General features: G+C 36.9%; 1 protein-coding gene and 1 pseudogene across 1 annotated transcript in view; one reads left to right on the top strand and one right to left on the bottom strand.

Moving 5' to 3' along the window:
* LOC103345491 (zinc finger protein 717) overlaps nt 1–15,395 on the top strand; it is a 554,757-nt gene that overhangs the window by 158,547 nt on the left and 380,815 nt on the right. The gene's annotated exons all lie outside the window — the stretch shown is intronic.
* Nucleotides 7,192–15,395, bottom strand: part of LOC149124793 (inducible T-cell costimulator-like) — a 60,105-nt pseudogene continuing 51,901 nt past the window's right edge.

Genomic DNA, 15,395 nt, shown 5'->3' with positions numbered 1-15,395 from the left:
AAGATTTCAACAGTTTGCACCTCCATAGAAACACAAAGTGAAAAATACTGTTAGGGTACTCGTTATAGCATTAAATCTCAATGCACAGCACATTAAGGACAGAGATCCTACATGAGGAGTAAGTGCACCGTGACTCCTGTTGTTGACTTTACAAATTGACACTCCTGTCTATGGCATCAGTAATCTCCCTATGCTCCAGTCATGAGTTTCCAAGGCTATGGAAGCCCTCTGAGTTCTCCGACTCTTATCTTGTTTAGACAAGGTCATAGTCAAAGTGGAGGTTCTCTCCTCCCTTCAGAGAAAGGTACCTCCTACTTTGAAGACCTGTTCTTTCCACTGGGATCTCACTCACAGAGATCTTTTTGCCAGAGTGTCTTGGCTTTCCATGCCTGAAATACTCTCATGGGCTTTTCAGCCAGATCCAAATGCCTTTAGGGCTGATTCTGAGGCCAGAGTGCTATTTAGGACATCTGCCATTCTATGAGTCTGCTGAGTATCTCACTTCCCATGTTGGATCACTCTCCCCTTTATTTATTCTATCGGTTAGTGTTAGCAGATACTAGACTTGTTTATGTGCTCCCTTTGACTCTTAGTCCTTTCATTATGATCAATTGTGAACTGAAATTGATCACTTGGATTAGTGAGATGGCATTGGTACATGCCACCTTGATGGGATTGAATTGGAATCCCCTGGTATGTTTCTAACTCTACCATTTGGGGCAGGTCAGCTTGAGCATGTCCCAAATTATACATCTCTTCCCTCTCTTGAAAGTCCATTAATTTTTAGAACTGTGTCACTTCAACATAGGAAGAATACAGATTTACAAAAATATCATTTTAAAAATTAAGAATCATGTGTTATGGTCAAGATAATACATCAGATTGGTACAGTTTGACCATTGTTTTTAAAATTTTTGACTCAGTCTGAGATTGAATTGCCTTTTTTATGATTTCAAATAGCTATTCCAGCCAAGAACCCTGATGAGGAGATGGCACGGAGAAACTGGAATGTAATAAAGTGCCAAGTATGAATTTTTGGATTCTTCTCATGCTTTGAGAATAGGAGTATCTTAAGACTTGATAAAATGGTGCAATTTTATATTTCCCATTTGACTACTTTAAAAGGTTGATTGTCTTTTAGTTAAACTATAGAGGGGAAGAGCAGAGATTAAAAGATGTAGTTCTTAAAAGGGGATGGCTTTAACTGCAAGTTACATGAGTGACGACACCCCACTAAAACAAGATGCAGTGCAGCAACAAATATTTTTCATTGAAGGCTCCTCTTTTCTGCAGTAATTTAGAGTTAATTGGTGCAGCTTCTCAATAGAAGACTTTGTGTTTTATGTTCTTTGATTCTTCCTTCTATCTCTTCCCAGCTGCTCTTTTATCTTCCCTTTCATGTAGTGCAGTACAGCTTAGGCAACTAGATGTAATAATGATGTAAACTAGTTTAGGTGAGAAACTTAGATCAGCATGCAGATAGCAAGAAAACAGTGCACACTAACCATTGCCAATTTGTGTTTGCTTAGCCTTTGCTTGGACTGTGTACATGCTAAAACTATAGGTTCCCATAAAATCAATAGATAATGCTAGCAAAACTATTATCACTCTCTCTTCAGGAAATTGGCTAATAACAGAGAACCTCATGAAGTTTGGTATTAAATAATTTTAAGACTTGCAAGAATCTTTCCTCTACTATCTTACATAACTGAATAGAAACGTAGAGGTATCAGGCAACAAAGTGTGACTATCAATGTAACTATAGAACTTCCCATCTCTATAATGTCACCTTAGGGTGGTATGGGATGGGGAATACCCGAGAGACTAAAGATTGGTTAAAAGTGAGTGAAAACTGGCAATAAGAAAATGCCTACTGAACATATGATTGGAGCCAATTTATGAAAATCTATGTTTTATAAGTGTTTTCCTACCATTATCTTTGCAAAACAGATAATGAACTTAGAAATAAAGTAATATTGGGTTGTAGTATTAGCAAGATAAATGAACTTTCATAAAATTACACAGGAAAATATGTACACATTATATACCTTATGCCATATCTAAGCTCTTTGTCTCATCCTTTGCTCAAATATTGCATATCCAATGGGTAATATATGTATTTATATTTAGTTCAGAACCCATTACTTTTATTACTACAATATAATAAAAATGAAGTCAAAGACACATTGCATACTGATTTCCAAACAGATGGTATATAGCTGGAAAATAGACTAAAGCTATAATAAAATGGGGAAAATGGGTTCATGAAATTAAAAGAAAGCTTAAAATACTCAGGGTGTCAATGAGTAACAAAATATGTAGTAACCGTGGGAGATGATGGCTTTATTTGAAGTGAGGGGAAGGAGGAGAAAGCTAGAAGGAGGCAAAAACACAATTGGGTCTAAAATTGAATTTCTCTGATAAGGCATTTCAGAAGCAGCTTGTCTTATTCACTCAGCAGCAAAATAATCATATGCACTTTAATAATCTTTATTTCACAGGAGTGCATTGCCAGAGTAACAGAATGTAAGCAGAGGAACAGCACCTTGCAGATCACAAAGGCAAATTTATGGAAAGAAATTTCACTGAGTTTCCCTTTTTCTTGCCAGGGTAATAACGGCTCTTATTTTTCCTGCACTATTTAATAATCTCACATAGACATTCTTTTACCTTTCCCTTTTTCATATCTGTTCAAACATGGACTATAGCATAAATCAGGAACTGTCAAGCTCAGTGAGCTAAGCAAAAAGCAGATGTTATATCTTTAGCATTTTTATATAATTATTTTTATTGCTATTTTACCACTGTCTCCAACCCTTCCAACTTTATTGTTGTTTTCTTCTCTCCATAAACCAATCTGATGATAATATTCCAAGAAAGAGGGCTTAAGGTGGGAATTGGTATTCAGCTATATTAATCTGTATTTATTAACTAAGCTTGCTTGCATGAAGATTTTAAGGAGATGATTGCAACTGAGGCATTATTTTTAGAAGGAAGTAAATTGATTTGTAGCAAGTGGACTAAAATGCATTTAGGCCAGAAATGCATTTACTGCAAAAATAATGATTTCTTTATACTCATGAACACACACTCAAATATACATACACAAGGGGGGAAGTTAGAACCAAAAGGAAGCAGAGTTAGGTTCTTTCAGCTGTCCGTAGGACACAGAATCTAATAAATTGGCCTTTTTTAATATTAACAAAATGAAAGTTTCCAGTGCTTTTTTTTTAAAGAGAGTAAAAACTGGAGCTAATACTATGCTTACTAAACATCTGATTGGGGCCAATTTATGAAAATCAATGGTTTAGGCCAGCGCCACGGCTCACTAGGCTAATCCTCCACCTTGTGGTGCTGGCACACTGGGTTCTAGTCCCGGTCGGGGCGCCGGAGTCTGTCCCGGTTGCCCCTCTTCCAGGCCAGCTCTCTACTGTGGCCAGGTAGTGCAGTGGAGGATGGCCCAAGTGCTTGGGCCCTGTACCCCATGGGAGACCAGGATAAGTACCTGGCTCCTGCCATCGGATCAGCGCGGTGCACCGGCTGCAGCGTGCCGGCGGTGGCGGCCATTGGAGGGTGAACCAACGGCAAAGGAAGACCTTTCTCTCTGTCTCTCTCTCTCACTGTCCACTCTGCCTGTCAAAAAGAAAAAAAAAAATCAATGGTTTATAAATGTTTTCCTACTATTATCTTTGCAAAAAGCTATACCTTGTAAAAGTGAATTTAGAAATAAAGTTATATTGGACTGTGGTATTAGCAAGATAAATAAATGAGCTTTCATGAAATTACACAGGAAAATATGTTTACATGATAAAGGTTTGACTTCCACCAAGAATTTTAAGTCAATGCTACCTCTTAGTTTTAGCATGTCCTCTGAATGCAAATCTGTGTAGTTTATATAGTTCTTTCTGTGGGTATGAAGGAAAGGTATCATCCACAAAGTAAACTGTGCATAGTTTCATCCTAACATATTCTGAACTTTGATAAGATTTATTAAAATGTAATTTTTAGAAATTATTCTTTCTTACCAGGTAAATCTTGCACAAATACCAAAACTTAAATTCATAAAGCTACCCTAGAAATAGTTAATGGCAAAAGAAAAAGTAAAATTTGAAAATGCCAAGCAAAAACATGTTAAAACAGCAAATTACAGGAAAAACATTCCACAGTGTTGTAGCTAGTGTGTTTCTGATGCTCGTGGAAATGGGTCGTGTTGAAATACTAAGATTTCTGATATTCAAGAGGAATTCCAAACCCAAATGCTGTGGAAGTCAAAGCCTGATTCTCATTAAGCACAATTCAGAGTTCTAGAGATTTTTAAACCCAGCAGACTCTATTTTAGATTGTTTCTCCATATTACAAAACTATTGATTTAAAATCGGCTCCTGATTTTCGTTCTACATAGAGTCACTTTATTTGGGGCTTTCCGGGAGCCACGATCTTCTTTGATGGAAAATCTATTATTTGACCTATCTGATGTTAATTATTTCTTAATAGCCTATGAGTTCCATAAGATAGTATTACCAGAAAGGCAGATATTCCTCTCCTTGAGTTCTTCTTGACCTGTAGATTCTCTAAGGAGAGTCCGCTGTGGAAGAAAGATTATTGGTTTGTGAAAAGAGTAGCGTATCTGTTTTCTTGGGATTTGAGCCTTTATCCCTGCTACATGAAAATCATCAACTCCACCACATTTTTAATTGTTATAAAGATGAGCATGCGGCTGCCAATAAAAGCTTGGAGATAGGTGAATACAGGTCAAATGGTGATCTCACTTCAGCTGTAAATATCTTGAAATCATCTGCTGATAGGGCAAGCATTTAGCCCAGGGTAAGATGCTGTTTATAATGCCCATGTCCCATACATGCCTGAGTTCAAAGCCCACCTGTGGCTCCTGACTCCAGCTTTCTGCTAATGCAGACTCAGGGAGTCAACAGTGGCAGCTCAAGTATTTGGGCTCCTGCCACCCACATAAGGTTTCTAGACTGGGTTCGCAGCTTCTAGTTTTGGTATTGGCCAAACCCTGGCTGTTGGGACATCTTAGGAGTGAACCAACCAAAGGGAGCTCCCTGTCTATATGTCTTTCTGCCTCTCAAAAAAAAATCACCTGTCACCATTTGGTCTACCTCATTTAATAAAAAAATAATAATTATTTTTCCTTACTTGAATTCAAGGCAGTTTTGGAACCACATGAGACAGAATCTTAAAATGAGACTCCTTATTTATGTTAGCTGAGGCACTAGACAAAGGGTTTGAAGGTGAGAGAATAAAACATGATCTAGTTCTTACACGAGGAGGAGGAGGAAATGAGTTACATGATTTTCAAGATATTTAACCATGTCAAGTTTATAAAGGATTGGGAGTGTATGAGTCAGGGAACAGACTGGTCTTCCTGTCAATAAAAACAAAAACAAAAACAAAAACAGAGACTAGCTACTGTGCTAAGTGTCCTATCACACTTCCAAGGGGAAGGAGTCAGGATGCAACAACTCCCTTCATATGATCAGGAGAGAGGGGCTTTCAGAAGATTATCTGGGGAGCATAAATAGTGACTCCTGCCATGTTGGACTTGAATCTGACTCATGCCCAAGACTGATTGGCCACATGTTTTGAAAGTGGAATGACAAAGAGATGGCTTTTTTAAGTGACCTGTATTCTTAGAGTTTGTAAGAACAATTGTTGCTTAAGTTTATGTCATGGAACAGAGGTGGTCCATGTGCACAGGAGAGATGATACAGATTGCCTTAGACCCATATACCTGACTAGAAAGTGCCAGTGATGCCAAAAGTCAAGTGAATTACCATCTTTTCTAGCATAGTAAGTGAAGAGAGAGCTTAACTAAATCAGATTATCTGCAGGTACCTGTCACATCCTATTTCTCCTGTAAATGGTCAGCCTGTATTAGGATTGAATTGGGAAAAAAAGGTAGCTATAATTTTGATTATTGAAAGTTTTTATTATTTTACTAAGATTAGATGTGCCCATGGTGTATTTTGATTATCTGTTAGTGAAGAAAAACATCAACTCTACCCTAAATTTCATGAACAGACATGGGAAGCCCCATAGAATAAATTAAGACATTCTGAATGTCAACAGTAAAGTTTCTTTATAATAAAGAAGTTTTGCTTTTTCAGCCTAATGAGTATGTATGTGTGTGTGTGTGTGTTGGAAAATGGTGATCTTGAAAGAATAGAAAAGTTTGGTGTTGGGGAAAAAACATTGCCAATTTGATCCTTTTGATCCTCAGATTATTATCTCTGGCTCTGGGGCCAGTAAATCAATGCTTTATTCTTGGCCCTGTCCATACTTTAGTGAGAAGATACTAAAGTCAGACAAAAATCATAGTTATCAGGAAGATTTTCATTAGATTATTTTATCCATGTAATCTTTTCTCTTCTTTAGAAGTCCTTCTACAGCTTTACTTGTTCTGATATCGCCCTACTTTCTGTTTTTGCCCAGAGCTCAAGTAACGGAATCAAAATCAAGGAGAATTGATTAACCTTAAAAATCAATCAGATTTTCACTAAGTATCTGAATGTTCCAGATAGTATTTTTTAAAAAGATTTATTTACTTATTTGAAAGGCAGAGTTACAGAGAGAGGCAGAGGCAGAGAGAGAGACAGAAAAAGAGAGAGAGACAGAGAGAGAGGTCTTCCATCTGCTGGTTCTCTCCCCAGATGGCCACAATGGCCAGAGCTGAGATGATCTGAAGCCAGGATCCAGGAGCTTCTTCCTGGTCTCCTGCATGGGTTTAGAGGCTCAGGACTTGAACCAGTTTCTACTGCTTTTCCAGGCCATAGCAGAGAGCTGGATTGGAAATGGAGCAGCCGGGATTTGAACTGGAGCCCATATGGGATGCTGGCATTGCAGGTGGCGGCTTTATCTGCTACATCACAGTGCTGGCTGTGCTTTAAAGAAAAAAAAAATGGCTGCTTTAAAGAAAAAAAATAAAAGAGTTGTTTTACTGCCTTGCTAAAAGTAGGCCTAGACAAAGGGATTCCTTCCCAGTGAGGTCTGTTTGTTGAGTGCATATGAGATGGGCTTTCTATAAAGCTAGTTGCAAGGAGGTGTTTGTTCTGAGAAAGCAGCAGCACCAAGGAAATCTGTGCAAATCCTGCTGGCTTTTAGAGTCACTGGTCCAGAATGAACAAAACATGAGCAGGAGATGGATGTGGTCCTATCAAGTCAAGTCAGACTCTAGTCGAGGAAACAAGGGACTCTCACTTCAAGTTGAGGGGACCTGACCAATGTGTGCCATGCCCAGGTGCCTGAGAGTTCTGTCAGTGCAGATTTTTTAGCTGTGTTCACTGCTGCTATGAACACATACTCATTATTTGGGTCATGCACACTTGATTGATATTTCTCTTTTGTAAGCTGAAAAATAAATATGCATTCAAAAATGTAGACTACTGCAAAAGCTGCACATCCTATGGGTAACCAGAACTTCACCTGGCAACAGAGCTTGTGATTCATAAATATGCAAATATTCTCCTCTGAGAATCTCTACTTGAAAAGGAGGAGGGTCAAAAATTGATAGTTTGCAGAAGTAATAGCTGGCATGAGAACTGTCCAAATTATATAGGAAAAAAGAAACTGTTGCTGCATAATTGATATTGACAGAATTTCAGAGCCTTAATGGACACCATGTTTCCACTCTCCTTTGTCTGCCTGAAGTCACAGAGGACTTGTCTCCCTGTCAGCAGCTGCATTTTGAATTGCAGGACAATCTCGGGGTATTTGCATAAAATTTGAACACCTCCATTCTGAAATGTAAACATCTCATACTTGGCAGAGTCATTGATGTCTCCTTAAAGCGATTCCAACACAGCCAAGGAAAGGTTCAGGTGTCTGGAGTTCTCTGCTGAAGACCTCACTGCCAAGCCCCATCTTTGGGCTTTAAAAGCTGTGGCAGGGGCCAGCACTGTGGTATAGTGGGTAAAGCCACCACCTGCAGTGCCAGCATCCCATATGGCTGCAGGTTCCAGTCCAGGCTACTCCTCCTCCGATCTGGCTCTCTGCTATGGCCTGCAAAAGCAGTAGAAGATGGCCCACATGGGAAACCCAAAAGAAGTTCCTGGCTCCTCATTTCGGATTGACGCAACTCTGGCCATTGTGGCCAAATGGGGAGTTAACCAGTGGATGGAAGACCTCTCTCTCTCTCTCTCTCTCTCTCTCTCAGACTCTCCTTCTTTCTCTGTGTAACTCTTTCAAGTAAATAAATGAATCTTTTTTTAAAAAAAAGCTGTGAAAGACTAGTTACAAATGCTGGCAAATTTTCAGATTCCCTTAATTGATACCATCTTTAATTTACATTTACAGAAAAGGTTGTTTTTTAAATGTAATTATAATGAGCTACTTCTCAGCAATTTCCCTTTTATCTCTGTCATTTTATTATAGTTCTGACCAAGCTACTGATTTTTTTTCACAGTAATGACAATATATTGTATATCGTAAGGTGTGTATCACTTTTAAACTTTCTTTTCTTTGAATTTAGACATATCACTTATGAGCATCTTTAGTATCTTAGCTGAAGGCAGTACTTACACTGTGAAGCTGAGTCACCAGCTTCCTCAGAGTTCTATAAGTTGTCCTGATGATGTTCATATACAAAATTTTTCAGGGCTATCTTTGTCCAATGTAGTCATTCACAAGTACCAGGTAATATACTTAGTACATTTCTTGATTATTATGGAACTTTAAATTTCACTAGATTTAAAAACTAACATATTTTGAGCTAATTCTAATAAGCAGCACAATCTTTGACTTACAATTTTATTGTTTTTTAAAAAATATTTCTTTTTTAATGTATTATAATAGTCTATTTTTCACTAGCTTTCCCATTATCTCATTGCCTGTCTATTATGGCTCCTACTGAATTACTCCTTTCTACTCACAGTCATCATTTTATTTCATAAAAATCCAACATGTTTTTATTACTGTCTTTAAGATTACCATCACCTGTATTTTTCTTTAATATCCCAGTGTATTCCAGACCTGCCACTGTGAATTCATGGCCATGTTGGTTAAGTGTTCATTATGAGGTCATGAACTCCATCAAAATTCTCTAAGTTGTGCTAGCAACCGTCATGCACACATGTTTTCAGAGACATTTTAGACCCACATGATAGTCACTCTTTTCAGGTACTACATTAGGTTCTTTTCAAGTTCTTTTTTATATTTCATGAAATTCTAAACTTCCTATTAATATATGAAAGTTTCAATAGAATGAGTTAAAATCCATCTATTTTAAAGATTTCTCTGATAAGTGTATGATCTTCATTTGATTTACATTTTGTGAAAATTATTTCATTTTCCTTTTTTAAGGTAATTATTATCATTTCCAGTAATTTCCCTCATATTTGCTTGTCATTCTGCTATTACTTCTAGAAAATAATTGTTACTTACCCTGGTCACAGTGTATTTTATTTCATAACACCTGGATTCTCTTTTTATGTATTTATTTTGTGTGTGTGTGTGTTTGAGCTTATATCACCCACATGTATCCTTGGTATCCCATTTAAAGCTAATCTAACCACTGTGAACTTGAGGCCATCTTGGTTGTATTTTTTTTAACTTTTATTTAGTAAATATAAATTTCCAAAGTACAGTTTATGGATTACAATGGCTCTCCCCCATAATTTCCCTCCCACTTGCACCCCTCCCATCTCCTGCTCCCTCTCCCATTCCATTCACATCAAGATTCATTTCCTTTTTTTTTTTTTAAATTTTTTTGACAGGCAGAGTGGACAGTGAGAGAGAGAGACAGAGAGAAAGGTCTTCCTTTTGCCATTGGTTCAGTCTCCAATGGCCGCCACGGCCAGTGTGCTGTGGCTGGCACACCACGCTGATCCGAAGGCAGGAGCCACATGCTTTTCCTGGTCTCCCATGGGGTGCAGGGCCTAAGCACTTGGGCCATCCTCCACTGCACTCCCGGGCCATAGCAGAGAGCTGGCCTGGAAGAGGGGCAACTGGGACAGAATCTGGCACCCTGCCTGGGACTAGAACCTGGTGTGCCAGCGCCGCAAGGCAGAAGATTAGCCTATTGAGCCACGGCACTGGCCAAGATTCATTTTCAATTATCTTTATATACAGAAGATCGATTTAGTATATATTAAGTAAAGATTTCATCTGTTTGCACCCACACAGAAACACACGGTGTAAAATACTGTTTCAGTTCTAGTTATAGCATTACTTCACATTGGACAACACATTAAGGACAGATCCCACATGAGGAGTAAGTGCACAGTGACTCCTGTTGTTGACTTAACAATTTGACACTCTTGTTTATGGCATCAGTAATCTCCCTATGCTCTAGTCATGAGTTGACAAGGCTATGGAAGCCTTTTGAGTTTGCCGACTTCAATCTTATTCCGACAGGGTTGTATTTTGTTTTTAAAGAAACTTTCATTGGCCACAAAATTGCATAAGTTTTTCTGACAATTTTCATGTATACAATTTTTCAGAGACTTCTTAGGCAAATTTGGTCATTCTCCCTTTCCAAGTATCATATTTGATGGCAATTATGAATTTTTCCAGAACTATGACATTTATCTTTGATTTCTGAAAGTGTCAATAGTTTAATTCAAGTTACTGACACTTTTCCTTCATGGTTATAATGGTATTTGATGTGGATTTTTAAATTTTGTGAAAATTTTTAATTTATATTTCTTCTTAATATATTGTAATTGTTTAGTTTTCAACAATTTCATTTATATCTGTTGGTCACTCTATATTGCTCCTACAAAATTTCTCACATCTTTCAAAGTGATCATCATTTATTTATTTCATATCATCTGCATGCTTTTTCATCTGTTTAATAAATTATAGTTAATACTAATACCTGTATATTAACATCCTAGTGCAAGTCAATCTTAGCAGTAGAATCCCATGGCCATCTTGGTTGGCTTTGTTATTATGAGGTCCCCAACTCCATCACAATACTACAACTGTTCCTGGCTACCATATTTTACACATATTTTTAGAAATATCTTAGACTCATTTGATAATTCATCATTTTCAAGTTTTTTTTTACTTTTTCTGGACTTTATGGAATTTTAACTTTCTCTTTGATTTTTAAAGGTTCTAATAGAATATTTCCAGATATAGACATCTTTCCCTCAAGATTTTTGAGGTACATTACAAATTTCCCCATACCTCTGGCCCCTTATGCTCTAATAATATTTCATATCATTATACTTATATACTTATCACAATTAATGAACCACAGCTATATTTCTAAACTTTTTAATCCAAATTTCTTTTATCTCTTTCACCCAGCCCAGTGTCTGTCAATTAACATTCTGTGTTCAGGATAAGTTTTTCTTTTAATATTAACTTCCACATGCAAAGGAGAACAAGCAGTTTTTGTGTCTCTGAGTCTGGCTTATTTCACTCAATGTTATGTTCTCTATTTGTAGCACCCATTTTGCTACAAATGACAGGACTTCATTCTTTTCATAGTTGAATAATAGTTCATTGTGAATATATATCCCATTGTCTTTATCCATTCATCTTATTAAGCATATTTGGTTGATTCCATATTTTCGTTATTGTGAACAGTTCTGCTATAAACATGGTTGAGCAGAATCTCTTTGATACAATGAGTTTAAATATTTTGGATAATACTCAGTGTTGGGATCATTGGAGCATATAGAAATTCTATTTCTAGATTTCTAGGACATCTCAATATTGTTTTCAATGGTGACTGTATAAAGTACACTCCTGATAACAGTGTATAAAATTCTAGTTTTTCTATATCCTCACCAACATATTAATGCTTTCTCCTTTTTGGATAATATTCATTGTGATAAGGGTGAAGTGATATTAATTTGCACTTCCCTGATAGCTAACATTATTGAGCATATATGTGTGTGTGTGTGTGAGTGTGTGTGTTGATCATTTGCATTTATACTTTTGAGAACTGTCTATTCAGGTCCTTTGCTCATTTTTTAAATATGTATTTATTTATTTGAAAGTCTGAGTTACACAGAGAGAGGAGAGGCAGGGAGTCAGAGAGAGAGAGAGGTCCTCCATCCAATGGTTCACTCCCCAATTGGCCACAATGGCTGGAGCTGTGCCAATCCGAAGCCAGGAGCCAGGAGCTTCCTCTAGGTCTCTCACACGTGTGCAGGGGTCCAAGGACTTGGGTCATCGTCCACTGCTTTCCCAGCCAATAGCAGAGAGCTGGATTGGAAATGGAGCAGCTGGGTCTCGAACTGGCATCCATATAGGATGCCGGCACTTCAGGCCAGGGTGTTAACCTGCTGTGCCACAGTGCCAGCCCCTCTTTGCTCATTTTTAAACTGGTATCTATAGGGATATGTAATACACTTTATGTGAAAAACCTCATGAAAATCACTCATAGAGTTTTTATTTTCTCATTTATGTTCAAATAACATGTTCATGGTGCTGAATGCCCCTCATCATCCTCAAAGAACTGAGACTGGGATCTCATTAGTACCCATGATGGTGGATGCAGCTGTATTCTGCGCAGAGCTGTAAGGGAGGAAGCAAAGGCAAGTTCAGGGACCAAAAGGATTCATGACAATGGATAAACTAGATCGACAGCATAATATATAATTATGTATCTTTAAAATTATGAGATTAAACTTTTATATATACATACTTAAATAAAAGTTAATATGAGCTTTTCAAAAAAATATATGGATATACTCTCATATTAACCCTTTGTTGGAGCTTGCAAATATTTTCTCCCAATTTTTCAGACTTCTCTTAACTCCCTGATTGCTTCTTTTGCTGTGCAGAAGCTTCTGAGTCTGATATAAATTCATTTGTCTAGTTCTTCATTTGTCAGTGTTTTGGGGGTCTTATCCAAGAAGTCATCATGTTACACAAATATCTTGGAGAGTTTCCCCTTATATTTTCTTTCAGAAAGTTCAGAGCCATAGATTAAAATCTTAAATTTAGGTTTTTGATCCACCTTGAGTTGATTTTATATATAATGAGAGGTTAATACCACACACACACACACACACACACTTTAGTTTTGAAGAACTGTTTATTGAAAAGACTACCCCTTTTTAAATGTACACTCTATAGAACTTTGGTCAAAAATCAGTTGCCTGAATGCACATGAAGTGATTTCTGGACATTTTATTTTCTTCCATTGATCTATTTGACAATTTTATGTTATTACTGAAACTTTGTAATATGCTTTGAATTAGGTACTATGATGCCTCGACCTTTATTGAAAAATGAAATGACACAGATTGCTAGGTACAAGATCAATATAGGGCTTGGCATTGTGGCATAGCATGTAAAGCTACTGCCTGCAAAGCTAGCATTCCAAATCGGTACCAGTTTGAGTCCTGGTACCTCCATTTCTGATCCAGCTCCCTGCTAATAGCCTGGGAAAGCTGTGGAAGATGCCCCATGTTCTTGGACCCCTGAACCCATGTGGGAGACCAGAAAAAGTTCCTGGTTTCTGGCTGGCTCTGGCCTGGCCTAGTTTAGTTGTTGTAGCCATTTGGAGAGTGAATCAGTAGATGGAAGATTCTCTCTCTCTCTCTCTGTGTCTCTCCTCTTTCTCTCTCTCTCTGTAACTCTGCCTTTCAAATTAATAAAGAAAAAAGTTAAAAATTATTTTAAATGAGACATATCTATCTATCCATCTAATCAACAGAATTGCTATGTACAAAGAAGACACAAATAGGAAACAATTTTAAAGGACACAGACAGACTAGAAAATGAATACCCATACAAGAAATGAAACAAGGAAGGACTAATCTATGTAATATCTTCAAGTGTTATTTAAAAAATATAGAGTAGTACATAATTCCTATCAGTTTGTTTGACAAAGATTTTAAATGAAGTTTGAGAAAACATTGTATTCTCATCAAAATTGATACAGGCCTTTCTTTTTGGTGATTTTAGCTCCCACATATAAAGGAGAACCTGTGGTATTAGTCTTTCTGTGTCTGTCCAGCATGTTTTTGTTTTTGTTTTTGCTTTTTTGCTCAAGTTTACTTTGCTATTCTGGGTAGTTTTTTCATACATATTTTTGGATTGTTTTTCTACTTCTATAAAGAATGTCATTTGTATATTGACAAGGATTGCACTGAATGCATACTTAAGATGCTATAGATTCTTAATGATAATAAATCTTACAATCCATGAGCAAGAAATATCTTCACATTTTTATGTCCTTGATGATTTCTTTCATCCATATTTTATAAATTTTATTGTAGAGATCTTTCATTTCTTTGGTTAAATTTATTCCTAAATATTGGATTGTGTTTGTGATATTGTGAATGGGATTTCAAACCTGATGTCTCTTTCAGTGAGATCATTGTTGGTACATAAAAATCCTACTGTTTTGGTTTGCTCCCTTTGTAACTGTGATTTCACTGAACTGATTTATAAATTCTAACAGCTTTCTGCTGTAGTGCTTGGTTTTCATCCAGGTACAACATCATGAAATTTACAAATGTTAATTTTAAAAGTTTATTTATTTATTTGAAAGGCAATTACAGAGAGGGCAAGGCATAGAAAGAGAAATATTCCATCTATTTGTTCACTCCCCAAATCGCAGCAACAACCAGGCCTGGGTCAGTCTGAAGCCAGGAGCTAGAGATTATCCAAGTCTCCCACATGGGTTCAGGGGCCCAAGCACTTGGTCCATCCTCTGCTGCTTTCCCAGGTGCATCAGTAGAGAGGTGGATCATGAGTGGAGTATCCAAGAATCCAACTGGTGATCATATGGGATGCTAATGCTGCAGGCGGTAGCTTTACCCATGATACCACAGAGCTGGTCCCAAATATGGCTATTTCGAATTACTACTTTCCAATTTTAATTACCTTATTTATTTTCCCTTCCAAAATGTTCTTGCTAGTACTTCCAACAATATACTGAATAAGACTGGTGAAAAATGGACATTTTTCTCTTATTCCATATTTGAAAAGAAGTGATTTCTGCTTTATACTTTTCAGTATAAAAGTAGCTGTTGGTCTGTCTTATAAAGGCTTTATAATTTTGAGATGTGTTCTTTTTAACCTAATTTGTAGAGGATTTTTTTATTATAGAGATATTCGATTTTATCAACTGCTTTCTGTGTCTGTTAAAATGCTCACATGATTTTTTTCCCTCATTCTGTTGATGTGATTTATGAGGTTTTTGATTTCCAAATGTTGAATCACCCTTGCATCTTTAGATGAAATCAAACTTACTGTTTTGTATAATCACTGATGTAGCTTTGGATTTGGTTTACTAATGTTTTGTTGAAAACTTCTGCATTTATGTTCATCAAGCATACTGGTCTGTAGTTTTATTTTTTGTGTTGTGTCTTTGGTTTTGGTATTGGTAATGCCAGCTTTCTGAAAAGTATTTTATAGTTTTCTTTTTTAAAAGTATTTATTTACTTGAAAGGCAGTTACACAGAGGT

This window comes from Oryctolagus cuniculus, chromosome 8 (genome assembly GCF_051225735.1).
Source record: "Oryctolagus cuniculus isolate XC-2025 breed Fujian yellow rabbit chromosome 8, ASM5122573v1, whole genome shotgun sequence".
NCBI classification, from domain to species: Eukaryota; Metazoa; Chordata; class Mammalia; order Lagomorpha; family Leporidae; genus Oryctolagus; species Oryctolagus cuniculus.
The sequence above is the reverse complement of the archived record's forward strand: the minus strand, read 5'-3'. Positions and strand labels throughout refer to the sequence as shown.